The following is a 13,880-nucleotide window of genomic DNA, read 5'->3' as shown; positions in this document are numbered from 1 at the left end:
AAAAACAGCCTCAAGCTTAAGTATCACAACGTCTTCCTAAAAATCAGGGTATCCACTGCTGATGCAGAATTCTGCAAACTTTACCTGCAAGAGCCAGAAAAATATGTTCCTAGGTTGAAGGAGTGGCATTCCTAATGAACTGTGAGAAAAATGGAATAAAGTTAACTACAACTGAACGTCTCAACAAAACCTAAAAAGCTTATTAAAAAAATTAGCATGCTCGAGAAAGTTTTCACAACCAGTGAAGTTCATTTTCTGTTTTCCACTACATCAGTTTTCAAAATGTTACAGAAAAATGACAGCTTTCACACAAAGGTTTTCTGCAAAACCCTTTTTAAACAAATGCTCTCTTGTTTTAATATTCAGCTGAGTGCAACACCTGCACACACAAGAGATGCCCACAGTTTTATTGCTGGCCCAGTTCTACAACCTCCAGCACACGCTGAAGGCTTTCATACAGCCCCATTGTGAAAAAAAACCAAACAAACCCAGCTTTAAGCCTCTTCCTGATTTGGCTTTGTCAGCAGCTGGAAAGGTGACTGAAGGCTGGTACAAAGATCAATCCACAAAACAAAAGGCAGAATCCCACCCTACTGCCACTGTCCCAGGAGCAGCACTGTAGATCTAAACAAGAAGGCTCAAAGGCACCACAAAAATTTTGCTGCTGTATTTGCTTCCAGCCACACCTCAACCACACATCTTGGAAAGTCCCAGGTCAAAACAGCTTTGCTATTTCTTCTGCAGAAATAAAATCTAGAAGCAAGGCCAGACAAGAAGCAGAATCTCTGCTCTGGATGAGTGGAGCAGGGGGGTAACACCCCACAGGGGACACAAACCAGCTGTGGTTTCCAGCCTGGCTGACACAAATCACAGCAGCACAGTCTGGCTGGAGCCCCTCAGTGTGCCCTGGTACAGAACCCACACAGCTGCACATCAAAACACAGACCAAGGGCACTGTATTTGTAAATTACTGTAGGAACCACTTCTCTGGAAACAATGCCTTTGAGGACACTTTGTAGGGCAACGATTATACTTTTTTATTATAAAACCCAGAAATCCTGTTAGAATAGGAAATGACACCCACTATCTTTCAACAATAAAATAAAAAAAAGATAAATAAAGAGGTAGGAGATAGCATGACTTCTATCCGAAGCAATTTTTCATTCCATCATTGCAAAACAGCATTAGAATAGCTCCAGGGGTAGGTCCAGATTTTATGAAGATAAAGATTTAAGTATCTATAGTTTTCCACAATATTCTCATATTGAATGCACTTGCAGTTTTTTAAAATCAAGTAAAGCTATTTTTATCCAAACTAAAGGATGATTTCTACTCCAAAAATGTTTTCATAACAAACAAGAAGTTTATGAGACAGCATTGCCTATTATGGTAAATAAAATGTAGATGTGAAACACGTGCAATTTAGGTACTTTTTGAAGACTAATAATACAACAGATGACCAAGAAAATGCAGTTGGAAAAAAGGAAGGAACTTTAGGAATAGAGTGCTCCTCTATAAACAAGACAGCTTCCATCTCACCTGAAAGGAGGCTGCTAGCATTGAGAATGGCTTTGTAAGGGTTAATAGACTGGAGGAGCAAGGAAAGCTGCTAAATGCAGAACCACAGATGATTTAGGTTGACAACTCCTCTAGAAGTGAGATGATAGGAATCCTTTGCTTAACCAGTTTAGACTGGAGAACTCTCAGTGGGAGTGTTATGTGAGGACTAACCAGAAGACACTACCCATGCCTGCTCATGAATCACAGGGTATTTCAATACATTATCTCTGCAGGAACAATGAAAGTGAGAAGTGCACCATTACTAAGGTTACATTTGAAAGAGGAACTAGAAAAATATGAAGAAGTTGATTGCCCTTTAGTTTTCTTTTGACAGAAAAAGTAAAGTCTTTAGTTACTATAAGATGGTGATTAAAAAACAATATATAGAAAGATCAAAAGGAAAGAATTCTAGGAAATCAGTCTGGAAGGGAAGCTATAAGAAGTGAGAAGTTACCTTCTATCAATTTAAGCCGTGATCAAGAGGGAAAACAAAAAGCTCAAGCTGTCAAGTTACAGCAGTATGCAGGCAGGTATTTAAGTAGTATTACCATCACATTTGCCTTGGTTTTGCACTTTTCCCTAAGGATGAAGTACTGCTTCCCATCAGGAACATGCTGATATGACAGACTGGCTTTTTATTTAAACCAGTACAGTTCCTTTTATATCCAGGTCTTACATACACTACATGCTGAATTTGAAATACAAGGCTCAGCTAGGCAATTTACTCATCTGAAACTCATCTTGATATTATTATAATTTTCATAAAAGTATGTTGCTGATCCAGGACATTGGTGTTAGGCTTGTGCTCCAAAACTGTGTTAAGAAACAAGATCATAAACCCTCACACAACCCAGAACTGCTCTCCTAATTCATCACAGATAGATTTTCCTAGCCAGCTTTTCTAACAATGCTTTAGCTGAAGCCAAGCAAAATCTAAGAACAGTTGTAACTGTAAAATTAATCCTACAGAAGACAATAGATGCTCAAAAACAAGTGTTCAGACCTGATCCCAAAGATACTCTTTTAGTCAATCTAAACATGAATCTGAGATTACCACACAGAACATGGGTAAAACTCATTTGTCTGTCAGATGCAAGATGGTTCTGGAGAAGGAAAAAGTAGCTTCAAACACTACAGAAACACCTGCATGCGGTCTGTGCAGGAGGCACAAGCTGTCAATGTCCACAAACCACTGAATGAAGAAAACTTTGTTACACAAACAATGAAATGGGTTTGCTCATGCTAAGTGCCATTTCTGTGGTTAGTCACAGCAGACAGATCTCTTCCTGCTTTGGTTAATTTCTCAACAAACTAGAGAAGGAGCCTCAGGAGAAAGGAACTCTTCAGCTTCCCAAGCTCACCTCAAATGGGATGTCCCTCTAGCACTTCCCTCAAACTCTACACATCTACTTGTAGTTTCACAGCTCCAATCTTGATGCATGACGAGTGACAGAAATGTTTTAAAATTTTCCCTTCAGAGGCCTGGATAATTAAATAATAAAAACCAGAATTATTGAGACTTACTTATGTTGCAAAATGAAGTACTGAACAATTAAAATACATCCAGATGTAGAATGATTTCCTGTCCCATACTGATATAAACAACAACCATTTCAGTTGCAAAGGAGACCAAAAATTCTGAACTTACTGGCAAAAATATTCAAGAATTACAGCACCATAAATCTAAGTAACTGTGAATTTCACATAGAACTCAATATTTGCTCTCCAACATCAACAGCAATGGTGAAGGACAACACAGAACAATCTGAGCACTCATCAGCTCTTATGCACAGTAAGGAAGCTGAGAATGTCAAAACCCTGTAGCTCTCAGGAAACTAAAGTGACCACAAATTATCGAGGAAAGCTATGTACAATTGAAGTCTACTCTTAAAAGCTTATGTAGCAATATTTAACTTGATTTTTATCTGGTGTGTATACTCAAGTCAAGTAGAAGCAGTCTGTCTTCTGTTTAAAAGAAAGAAAAAACACTCCCAGGACTAGAGGCAGCTACAAGCAGCTTTTACTTTTTTTCAACCAGGTGTTTGATAGCATGGAATAGCTTCTGGTTTTGTGAAAAGGTATTATAAACAGATATCAAAATAGTATTTGGATTCTAAATCCAGCAACTGAAGATTTAGGAAATACCTGCTTTATGGTTATCCCCACCTCTAAGTTTAGTTACAGACTTGATCTGTGCAATTAAAATGACAAAGAAACCGTACACGACCACATAATTGAGATTTCTCATCAAGTACAGAGGAAGGGTTCTACAGGCAACCAGAAATTCCTTTCAATAGTATCTGAGTTCTTGGCTTTTCATGCTAATCAGCACTTCTGAACAAAAAACAAAATGCTTTTTAAAAATACACTTCTACTACTTTTGAGATTTCAATAGAAAATAAACCCTGTCAGACTGAACAGTTCTTCCACATGACAGAAATGTTTCTGTAACTGGCCAGGCCAATCAATGGTTGTGTCTCACACTTCTGCTCCCAGGGAGAAAGAAGTGAGATCCAGCACACTGGCTCTGAAATCAAAGCAGCCTTAGGAATCCACTATTCCAGCCCACCCTCACTAAGCCCAGTCTCCCAGTCTACACTGGGTGCACCCACACTGAACATGTCTAAATTGGCAGTTTGGTTCAAGCAATTCTTGTTTTTCATGTAAGCTGCCTTTGCTCACCACATGTTGGTTCAGGTATGTGAGGTTTTTCCTGAAATCTCTACCAGTAGAAAACTAAACCAGAAGCTCTGGTCTAAAGGCTGGAACAAGGTGGGGTCATGCTGGGGCTGATCTGCTGCACAGCACTGCCAGTGCAGTCTACACAAATCAGATTTGTTACTTGAGGGGCAACAAGCACACTTGAGAGAGGCACTGATTATTTGTTTCTGAGTTGGGCAAGCCTGAGTGCTCAGGGGTATTCAGCAAGTCAAGCACACAAACTATCAAAACTTCTTACTATTTATACATTTTAGCAAAGAAAGGAATTAGCGTTCACTGGCTACAAGTTACATAGTTCTATTTACAATCAGTATTCTATCTTCCATGGGCTAAGGACCTCTCTTGTTTCTCACACTAATTAGTCTGTGTATCCAGTCTCTCTTCCTTTGGGTCAGTGGGTTTCTGGGCTTGGGGGTCCATCAGTCACTGCTGTGATCTCCCCCTGCCATAATTACCTTTGATCCACTCAGAACTGATCCAGCAGAGATGCTGAGTTGGCTTTATAGGCTTCATCTTTATCTTGGGGGTTCTGCCAACTGTCCTTGTGGCCTTAAGTTCTGCACTCCCTGTGCCCACTATCACTGTTACATCCTTCTTCCCAAGCCTTGTTAGCTGCCCCCACATCTGAGATCACTGAAGCCTGTCAAGCCCTAAATCTTAACAAGGCAATTCTTAAACCACTAATTTGTTTTTTCAACACCTGGACATCACTTAGATCTTACCTGTTAGTTGCTATTTGCCTCACAGATTAAATTTCCCTCCTTGCTGAGCAGGCTTGAAAGTACACAAAGACCAAGGAACATCCTTTCTCAAGAAAATTTTACATATTCCACATTTTGCAACATGAGGATGAACTCAACAGATGAACAGATGAATTCTTCACCACATTGCAACATTAGAAAGGTCTGGACATTTCCAAAAGGAGATAACACAGTGCTCCAACTCTGAAGTGTGTTCAGCTATTTTAGCACAGCATGATTTAAATGGGAAATAAAGAACACATAACCAGGATCACTCCTCAGTCTGGCATATGAAGGTGTAAATTCACATACCATATCAAAAGGACATAATCCATTACTTCACATCAAGGATTACCTTCTTCTCCATTAGTGAACGTGTCTTGGCTCCAAAAATCTTTCAGAGTTTGAACTAGTAAGCAGAAAATCCCACTGGAAGCTTTTTTGTTTTGACACTTCAGTATTTAGTCTAGAGTATAGCTGTTCAAACGCTTTACTACCAGAAAGAGTATTTTCTTGACAAGTCAGCAAGACTTCTTAAGCTGCCATATTACAGCACAGGGCATCTTCCACTTAAACTCATCATCATGCATTGGTTTAATGCTGACAATTTATTTTCTGGCTTTGAATTTTTTTAATTCCAAATTTCTGTCTCACAGACAAGTAATATAAGGGAAAGTAATCCTCATCTGGCAATGAAGCAAAGCCTAGTTTTATTAAGGAATATCTCAAATATACACAAAATTCCCAAGACTTACACCAGCCTCTGTATGCTCAGTAACACACATCCAAGCCCTTGTCCTGACAAGCTTACAATCTAAATAGACATGAGACAAGCTACAACCAACCTGCAGTAATCAGTGTTTACTACATGACTTATCTTTTGTGCAGATAAAATGCCTTGTCACTGGATAAACTGAGCAGAAACATTTTTGAAGTAAGCTAAACTGCTGGAAGACAAAGAACACTGGAGAACAAGGCAATTGCACTAAGATGAGAGCAGAAAAAAACCTGAAGAAGCTGGGTAAGCCAGCAGTCCATGAGCACTGAGTGAACAGGGTCTAGCAACCATTCCAGCATGTTCTCCTGAGACCTGGAGGACCCTGATGTAGCAACTTCAGCATCTGCTCTGACTGGCTGGTGCCTCCCACTGGCTCTGTCCCACTCATGCCAGACCTCATGGCAGTGTTGAAGAATGGCCACAGCCTCTTCTATTAGTTCAAAAATCATTCTACAGCCCCTCTCAATAGTGCATGTAACAACCTGCAGCAAACACTCCAGAAACCTTTTAGTTCTAGGTCAGCCTTCAACAGATGAACTTCTGGTCACTACATCCTGCCTCCACCTATGGGAAGGGTGCTGAGGTGACAAATGGCAGGAGTGCTTGGTTTAACACCCAGATGGTCGGGGATTTGCTCCTGTGCAGCTACACCTGCTGCTCAGCTGCCACAGAGCTCAGGGCTCCTTCGGCCTTTGAACTACACAAACCCTTTCTCAGAAGTCATTCATTGACACTTGGAAACACATCTGTGATAATTATGTCTGCTAAGCACAAAACTATTTTAGTTCTATACCAGAGTAAAGATTTTATTTTTTATTTTCACCTGAAGTGTGCAACCTCCTCTAGATCTGTGAGCACGTTATCCTAGCAAGTGGCAAACAATCCCAGGCTGGAAGAACGATGAACATCAGACTGTTGGACAGCCACAGAAAAGCACAGAACTCAGAAATCTCTTCCCATAGCCATTCCACTATTTTATCACACACAAAAAATGTATCAAATAACTTCACATGTTCTGTGGAACTCCAGCCTTCAGCCCTGATTTAATTACCTTTTTGCTAAGGACAGATTTCAGCATTAAATGCCAGCCTTGCTGAGAATATGAGTATGTACTTTTGAACCAGCTCCAACCAAGTAGCACAACTTAAATAGGAAAACACACTCCACCAGAAAGAGTATCTCAAAAAGCAAAAGCTACTCCATTATTCTTTATCACAAAAGGTTTTGCAATACAATTCACAATCTAAATTATTTGCCATCTCTGCAAATAATCAGTAACAAGTAGAAACATGTATCCAAAGAAGTTCCTTAGTTGATCAAACACAGAAATATTACAGACCTTAGATGGTGGATATTACAAAACACAAAAATAGTCAACACAATGGCAAATTTAATTTTGATGGATGGAGATGGTAAAAACTCAAAAAATTACATTGCATGTTTTTTGTAGGTCAGTACTTCAGATAAGGCTGTAACACTAAATTTATTGGGTTTTTAAACATTAAGATATAAATGGTATTCTTCATAATACAATCCTTTTAGGCAGGCACACAGTAGTAATCAGCTCCTTTAACTTCAAGTCACTGACCTGAACTTGCCCATCACACCAAGCATCTTTAACCAGGACCCTTAACAGTGGCCCTCAGTGAGAAAGCCCAAGCACACAGAGCCCATTTCTGCCATGCCCAAACACAGGACAGGCAGTGAGAACACTGTGGAAAACTTCCATAATTGTTTATAAACTGCGTCACGTCCAGATTTTGCATCAGATGCATTTCAGAGCACAAACACTGACTCCTCTCCCCTAAAAAAACACCGAATCAGAGTTCCTCTTTTTGTTCAAATCTGAAGCAAATGCTGCTGAAGAACCACATTTTGCAATGTTTTTGATTTCCAGAATGCAATCAAGATTTAGGATATACATCCTATATGAATGCTTATTTTTTTAGCTGAATATTCGATTTGTTGCTGCTGTTCAGTTACCACTGTCCTCAATTTAATCAACATTGGCTCCATCAACAGAAATAATTTTATTCAGAAAGGAAAATATAATTGGTTTAGAAGTGCATACTGTAGAGGCAGAACTGCATTATAAATTAACATTCTTATGCATTTCACACTCAATATTAAGCCTCGGAGGTTTAATCTGTAATCACATGAATGACAATATACCTTAGAAGGGCCAGAAACAGGATGTAAAAAAAGTCAAAGACATGCAAGTAACGGTGACAATGGTTTCTGGAACAATGCCATGCCAAGCCTGGTACTGGCCAGGACAGGAGGGCTCGCTCCCAAGTCAGACAGGAATACACTGGTGTTACTCCTCCATGCTATGAGGACAAAACAGAAGTGAGAAAGGAGAAATTTCAACATTCATCTATTTACAGACAATCATTCACCTACTTATAATTGCCTGGGAGTTCCCTCAGAATTAAGAGGTGGGAATTGAAGCTGTTGTGACAAAGCCATAAACAAATAAGCCTGATGGCACCACTGCATTTTCTGGAGCTGTCGATCATGCACCTTTCCTATTTACTAAATTCATTTCTTAAAGGTGCTCACTAAAAAGGGGGATAATCGCTGAAGGCACAGGTTGACTTAGGTTCCTGTGCTATACTGTCAGACTGAACTACCTTTAAAAAAACAAAACAGCAAACAGAACTCTTCAGCTAAGCAGACTGTGATTACACTGATGTGATAGACTCAATTAGTTAACTGCCAGGGGGCCTAATGCTGTTCATACAGACAGAAGCAAAGATACACATAAAATTACCGGAATATTCCAGTATCTCTTGATATCTCAAGAACTATGATTTTTTTTCTGTTCTGAAGTTCATTAAAAGCAACACAAGATCTGTTTGGGCAGTCAGAAGACAAATTCAGATAAATAATAAAATAAGGATTTCCTGGCCAGAGTGTGGCAAGGACAATTCACAGTTAAAAACAAACAAACAAAAAGAGCTAAACAGCCAGATGTGGTCACTATGCTTTAGACACATAATTTAAAATACAAAATCTATGCCTCAGTATTTGCAAATTAAGTATTGGCAAGCCATTATGTAAGTTAGATGCAAAATAAAATCCCAAGCTATTTTTGATAAATCAACAGAAGTTGTGCTTCAACATAGCTCTTGCTGACTTTACTGATATAAAGATAGAATATTCCGGGTTTACAGCAACACTGCAGATCCTACTGCCTAAGGGCTGGTGATATGGAAAAGAAATTGTTTACATCCACACTGACCAGAGACTGCTTTTTTAAAATATTTGTTTCAAGTACTATAGAATTGAATTTCGGAGTCACTGACATAAAACAGAAAGTGAAACCCTGGAAAGATTTGTGACCCAAGCCCCCATCTCCTCAGTCCAGAACCTTGTTCATGGGGATATTTGCATGTGAAACAAGGAGAACTGCTACAGAAATACCAATTACTGCACTCTGAGACTGCTGCCTCTGAGGCAGCTGCTAATTCCCCATGGAGCTCCAGGCCACACTGACACTGCCAAGGATGTCCATGATTCACCAGCAGAACACCGTTTACCCGCTTGACAAAAATTCTACAGATCAAGTCAAACTACAGACTACAGGTCTTTTTTTACAAGCATCTTTTGAAAGACATCTACAATTTGTATTTCACCAGGATTCATTCATAAACCAGGACTACACTAAATCAGGATTCTCCAGAGATGGTACTTACATAGATGCAGTTTAACTATTTCAGTACAGGATTTTAAAGCAGCAAGCAATAAAGCTATTTCTGCCAGAGACAACCCTAAAAACATTTTCACACCACCATTCACAATAACAATTTAATTCTGATGGGAATGACTGAGCTCTACTACATCCTAGTATACAGAGACAAGATCACTGTAGACAGCTCTGACTCAAACACTGAGATTCAAAATAAATGGACAAAAAAACCCTACCAAAATGCACACAGAAATAATTAGAAGGAAACAAAAAGTACAGACCTTGATGCTCCAGCTTCAGGATACAGAAAGTGTTTTTAATAACAGATTGCCTACATGCCTGGTGCTTTGATTATTGAATATCTACACAAAGCAGTGACCAATAATATTGCTAAATACATTTTTATGCTACTGGAAGAAAAACTCCAGCTTCCATTCTTTCATAGAACCTCTTTTTATTTCCAGGTGCCACCATGGACAGCTTGCTATTCCAAACGATATGCCAGCTATTCATAACCCACGGGGAAAAATAACCCCCCCCACAGCATCAATGCACTCAAGCAACATTTTCAAAAGGCACTACTATTTGTGAACAAAAGATCCTGGGCCTCTCAGTAATATTTTCATCTAGCACATTGTTTAAAATGATCTATTTTCAGCAACCCCAGCAGCAAAAAACCTCACAAGCAAATGGAGATGAGCCACAATATGAGACAACCTCCGTGAAAAAGGTAGCTTTGTTTTCCAGGAAGCGTATAGAAAAATGCCTCCATATTTACTGCACCTATAAGCCTGGGTGAATCCAGGCCCACACTCACGATATCAATACAGTGAACAAGCTCTCCACACTCACTGCTGGATGCTCACACATCCCTCGCACCCGCACTTGGAACCACCTTGCTGCTGAGCAGGGAGGGCAATACCGCAGGTTTTATACAGCTTTTACTGCAAGGAATCAGACACCCTTGGAAGGTACAGCCCAACCACAACACGGAGCTCTCATTCACCCGAGCGCGAACTCAAGCGCTCCCCTCATCCTGCACACCCTGCTCCGGACACGCCAACTGTAATTCCCCATCCTTAAAGCACGTATGGACCGACACAGGGGACAAATGCCCTGAGACCGCCCCTCTTCCCTGCAGGCACACAGACCGCAGCACCTTCCCCTCCGCCCCGCACAGCCCCGGAGCCCGGGCACAACGACAGCGCCGGCTCCGCTCCCAGCACCCAGGGGACAGCGACTTCCACCCCCGAACACCGAGCACCGTGAGCTCGGACACGCAGGCCGGGCTGTGCAGGGAGCCCCTCTGCCCGCACAGCCCTGTGCCCGTGAACACAAAAACACACACACACAGAGCGCTGTGCCCTTCCACACTCACACGCCCCTGGGATTTCGCACACGCTCACACAGAGCCGTTCTCCCCCCGCCTCCCCAGGCACCGCCGGGTGCCCCGCTCCGCTCGCACACCGCAGGCTCAGCGTGCCCCGCTCACAGCCCACGGCTGCACGGACGCTCGCCCCACACTCACGCAGCAGAACCGGCCCCAGTGCGCCCAGCGGGACCCGGACACTGCAGCCCCACATCCTCCACACCCCGGCACGGTGCCTGCACGGAGAGCCCCCAAACGCGGAGCCTCCCCGCTGTCCCCCACTGCCCTCAGCCAGTGGGATCACCGCTCCTCACCCACAGCGGCCGCTCCCGTGTCACCCCCTCGGCTGCGCCCCCAGCCCTGCCCCGCCACCGCGGGGATCCCCCCGCTGCATCCCCGCACCCGGGCCCCGCACCCGCCACCGCCCGGCCCCAGCGGCCGCCACAGCGGCTCCGCGCCCCTCGCCCTCCGCGCCGGGCCCGCTGGACGCCCGCAGCCCCGGCCCGGCGCTGCCGCAGCCCCCTCACCTGCTTGCGTGGTGTCGCTCAGGTCGCAGCCGCTGCCGGGGAAGTCGCGCAGCTTCCTCCCGCTCAGGCACAGGATGCCCGAGCTGCCCGCCTCCTCCAGGGCCCGCTCCAGGCTGCGCACCGTGTGCGACTGCGGCAGAGCTGCCGCGCCCCAGTGCGGCCCGGACGAGAAGGAGAGAGTCAGGTGCGCGGGGATGCCGAGCCCCGCCGCTCCGCTCCCGGCCGCCGTCCCGCTCCCGCTGCCGCTGCCGTTGTTGCCGCCGCCGCCCCCTGCCCGGCCGCCATCTTGACCGGCCCCTCCACAACAACGGCCGCGGCCGCTGCGCAGGCGCCGCGGGGCCCGCAGGGGGCGCCGCGGGACGGGGCGGGGGCCTCGCGGTGCCCCTGGGCCGCGCCAACCAATCCGCGGCGGCGGCGGCGCGAGGGGCGGGGCTCCGTGAGGGGGCGGGCGGCTGTATGCCCGAGGGCTCGTGTGCCGCTAGGGGGCGCTGCCGGGGCTGAGGGAGCGGGATCGGGGTCGGGCTCGGAGCGGGGCCGGGATCCTCTTGGCAACGGAGGCATCCCGGGAGCGGGGCGCGATCGGCGGGGAGGATCCCGCAGCCAGGACGGGAGCCGGCGCACTGGGCGTGGGTCCGGAGGGCGCGGCTGCGGGGAGGCTTCGGAGCCGAAGGAACGCGAGGAACATCGGCTCGGCAGTCCCGGCGCCGCTGCGAGCGCGGCTGTGCCCGCTGCCCTCACGCCCCGCTCGCCGGTGCCGTCGCCGCTGCCCCGGCCCCGCACAGCATCGGCCGCTCCTCAGGCCCGCAGCTCTCCTGCACCGGGAGCATCGGAGCCTCTGTGGCCTCTGTCTCGGTCTCGCAAAGCCGGGCACCGGCAGAGCCGGGCACGGACTGCAGAAATCACCCACGAATTGTCTGTGGCAGAACAAAGGCAAGAGGAGCGAGCCTTCAAAAGGGTGAAGGAACGCTCACAAAAGACCCACAGACACGAATGCACCGAGCTCAGAATGTGAAAGGGCAGTGGGGAGACATCAGTCAGAAGCCCCTTGCAAGGTCCAGGGCCCAGTTACCTGAATAAAGTGCTACAGAGCTGCTGGCATACTGGGTGCATGGATAATTACCTCTCCTACCATGCAATCAGTCCTTGCTAGGTGCTGCATATTTCACTTCCAAAAATGGCTCTGGAGCTATGAGGAAATGCTAAAGAAAGCTGCATAGACCCACATTTTAATGCAATTCTCAAATGTTTGATGAGCAGAATCTGCTTTTAAGCCTTGAACCTCAAGAAGGTTTGGGTTGAGTTGGTTTGGGTTGGTTTTTTGTTTATTTTTGCATGCATACGTCATGCCTAATTGGGGGATCTAAGGGAAATTCCCTCTCCAGGGGGTATGGAAGAGACTGGCCTTCAGCTAGCAACATCACTGACAGACAGCTGAGCCATTATTGATCACTGAGGGCCAGAGCTGAAATCCGATGTGGCTGATGTCTGGGTGACATTCAGCAGAACCACTGAGCTCACTGAGATCAGTGAGCAGGTCCTGAACAGCGCAGGGTTCAGTGCAGAGCTCTGTGGGTTTGGGGATCTCCCTGTCCTGGCGCACAGATTGCCCTTCCAGCAAAGAGCTCTGGGTGCAAAATGCAGCTGTGGGGGGAAGGGGTCCCACTGTCACCTGCAAACAGTGTGGCTCTCTGCCTCCTCTGCCCTTAGCTCTGGGTACTTATGGGGGCTCTGGCATTCAAGCTTTCACATGAATACCTGCCAATCAGTCTGGCTGAGCCACAGCTTCTGCTCCTGCCCTGAAAAAAATGATCATTCCCTGGATTCTGAACAAGAAAATCAGGCCAACCTGTATAAACACTGCTGACTGCTGCCCTTGGTTGAGGTTCCAGCCAGAGGGGGTGGAGGGTGAATAAACCCAGACTGGTGTTGGGCCAAGTGTGTGGGATGATTTTGTCTGCAGACATGGAGCAGGAGGCACAGTGGCTCTGCAGCTGGCAAGAGCAAAGCAGAGCAGGAGTCAGGACCAGCTCCAGCACATAAATTCTACCAAACGTTGGAGATAGTTGCTCTGAGTTTCCAAAGCGTGTGGCACGGCACAGGGCCAGCTCAGAGGTGCAGTTTGGTTGCCTCCCTCTCAGCCACATCATTCAGCCTCTTGCTCTTTAGAGCCCAGCTTAGATAAAGAAAGTGGTTAAGTCCTCTTTGTATGAAATAGGTCTGACAAATTACCAAAGAGTTAAAACATTTTTTTTTCTCACCAGAGTTCTCTTATATTAGGGGCTTTTTTATCTTTAACCAAATACTCACTGTACCTGCAGGTGCTCATACAAAAAGCAAGCCAGCCTTGCTCAGTCTCACATCTCACATCTTCAAAGGAACTGAAGTTTCCTATGCTGTAGGCTGGAAGCAATGTCTGAGGCTTTTCCTAACTGTTCACCAAAAATTCCCAATCTGCAAACTGTCTTGAGCAAATTGCTGCTGACTCAGGCAAAAG

At 45.2% G+C, this 13,880-nt stretch overlaps 1 protein-coding gene across 1 annotated transcript in view; it reads right to left on the bottom strand.

The window, feature by feature from the left end:
- LOC115914702 (leucine-rich repeat and calponin homology domain-containing protein 2-like) overlaps positions 1 to 11,668 on the bottom strand; it is a 39,126-nt gene extending 27,458 nt beyond the window's left edge. The window contains exon 1 of the mRNA XM_030967367.1: positions 11,387 to 11,668. The gene's annotated coding sequence lies outside the window, so the exon portion shown is untranslated. The remainder of the gene's footprint in view (positions 1 to 11,386) is intronic.
- Positions 11,669 to 13,880: the final 2,212 nt, after the last annotated feature.

This window comes from Camarhynchus parvulus, chromosome 4A (assembly GCF_901933205.1).
Source record: "Camarhynchus parvulus chromosome 4A, STF_HiC, whole genome shotgun sequence".
In the NCBI taxonomy this organism is placed as follows: Eukaryota; Metazoa; Chordata; class Aves; order Passeriformes; family Thraupidae; genus Camarhynchus; species Camarhynchus parvulus.
Note: the sequence above shows the minus strand (reverse complement) of the source record. Positions and strands in the feature narration are given on the sequence as shown.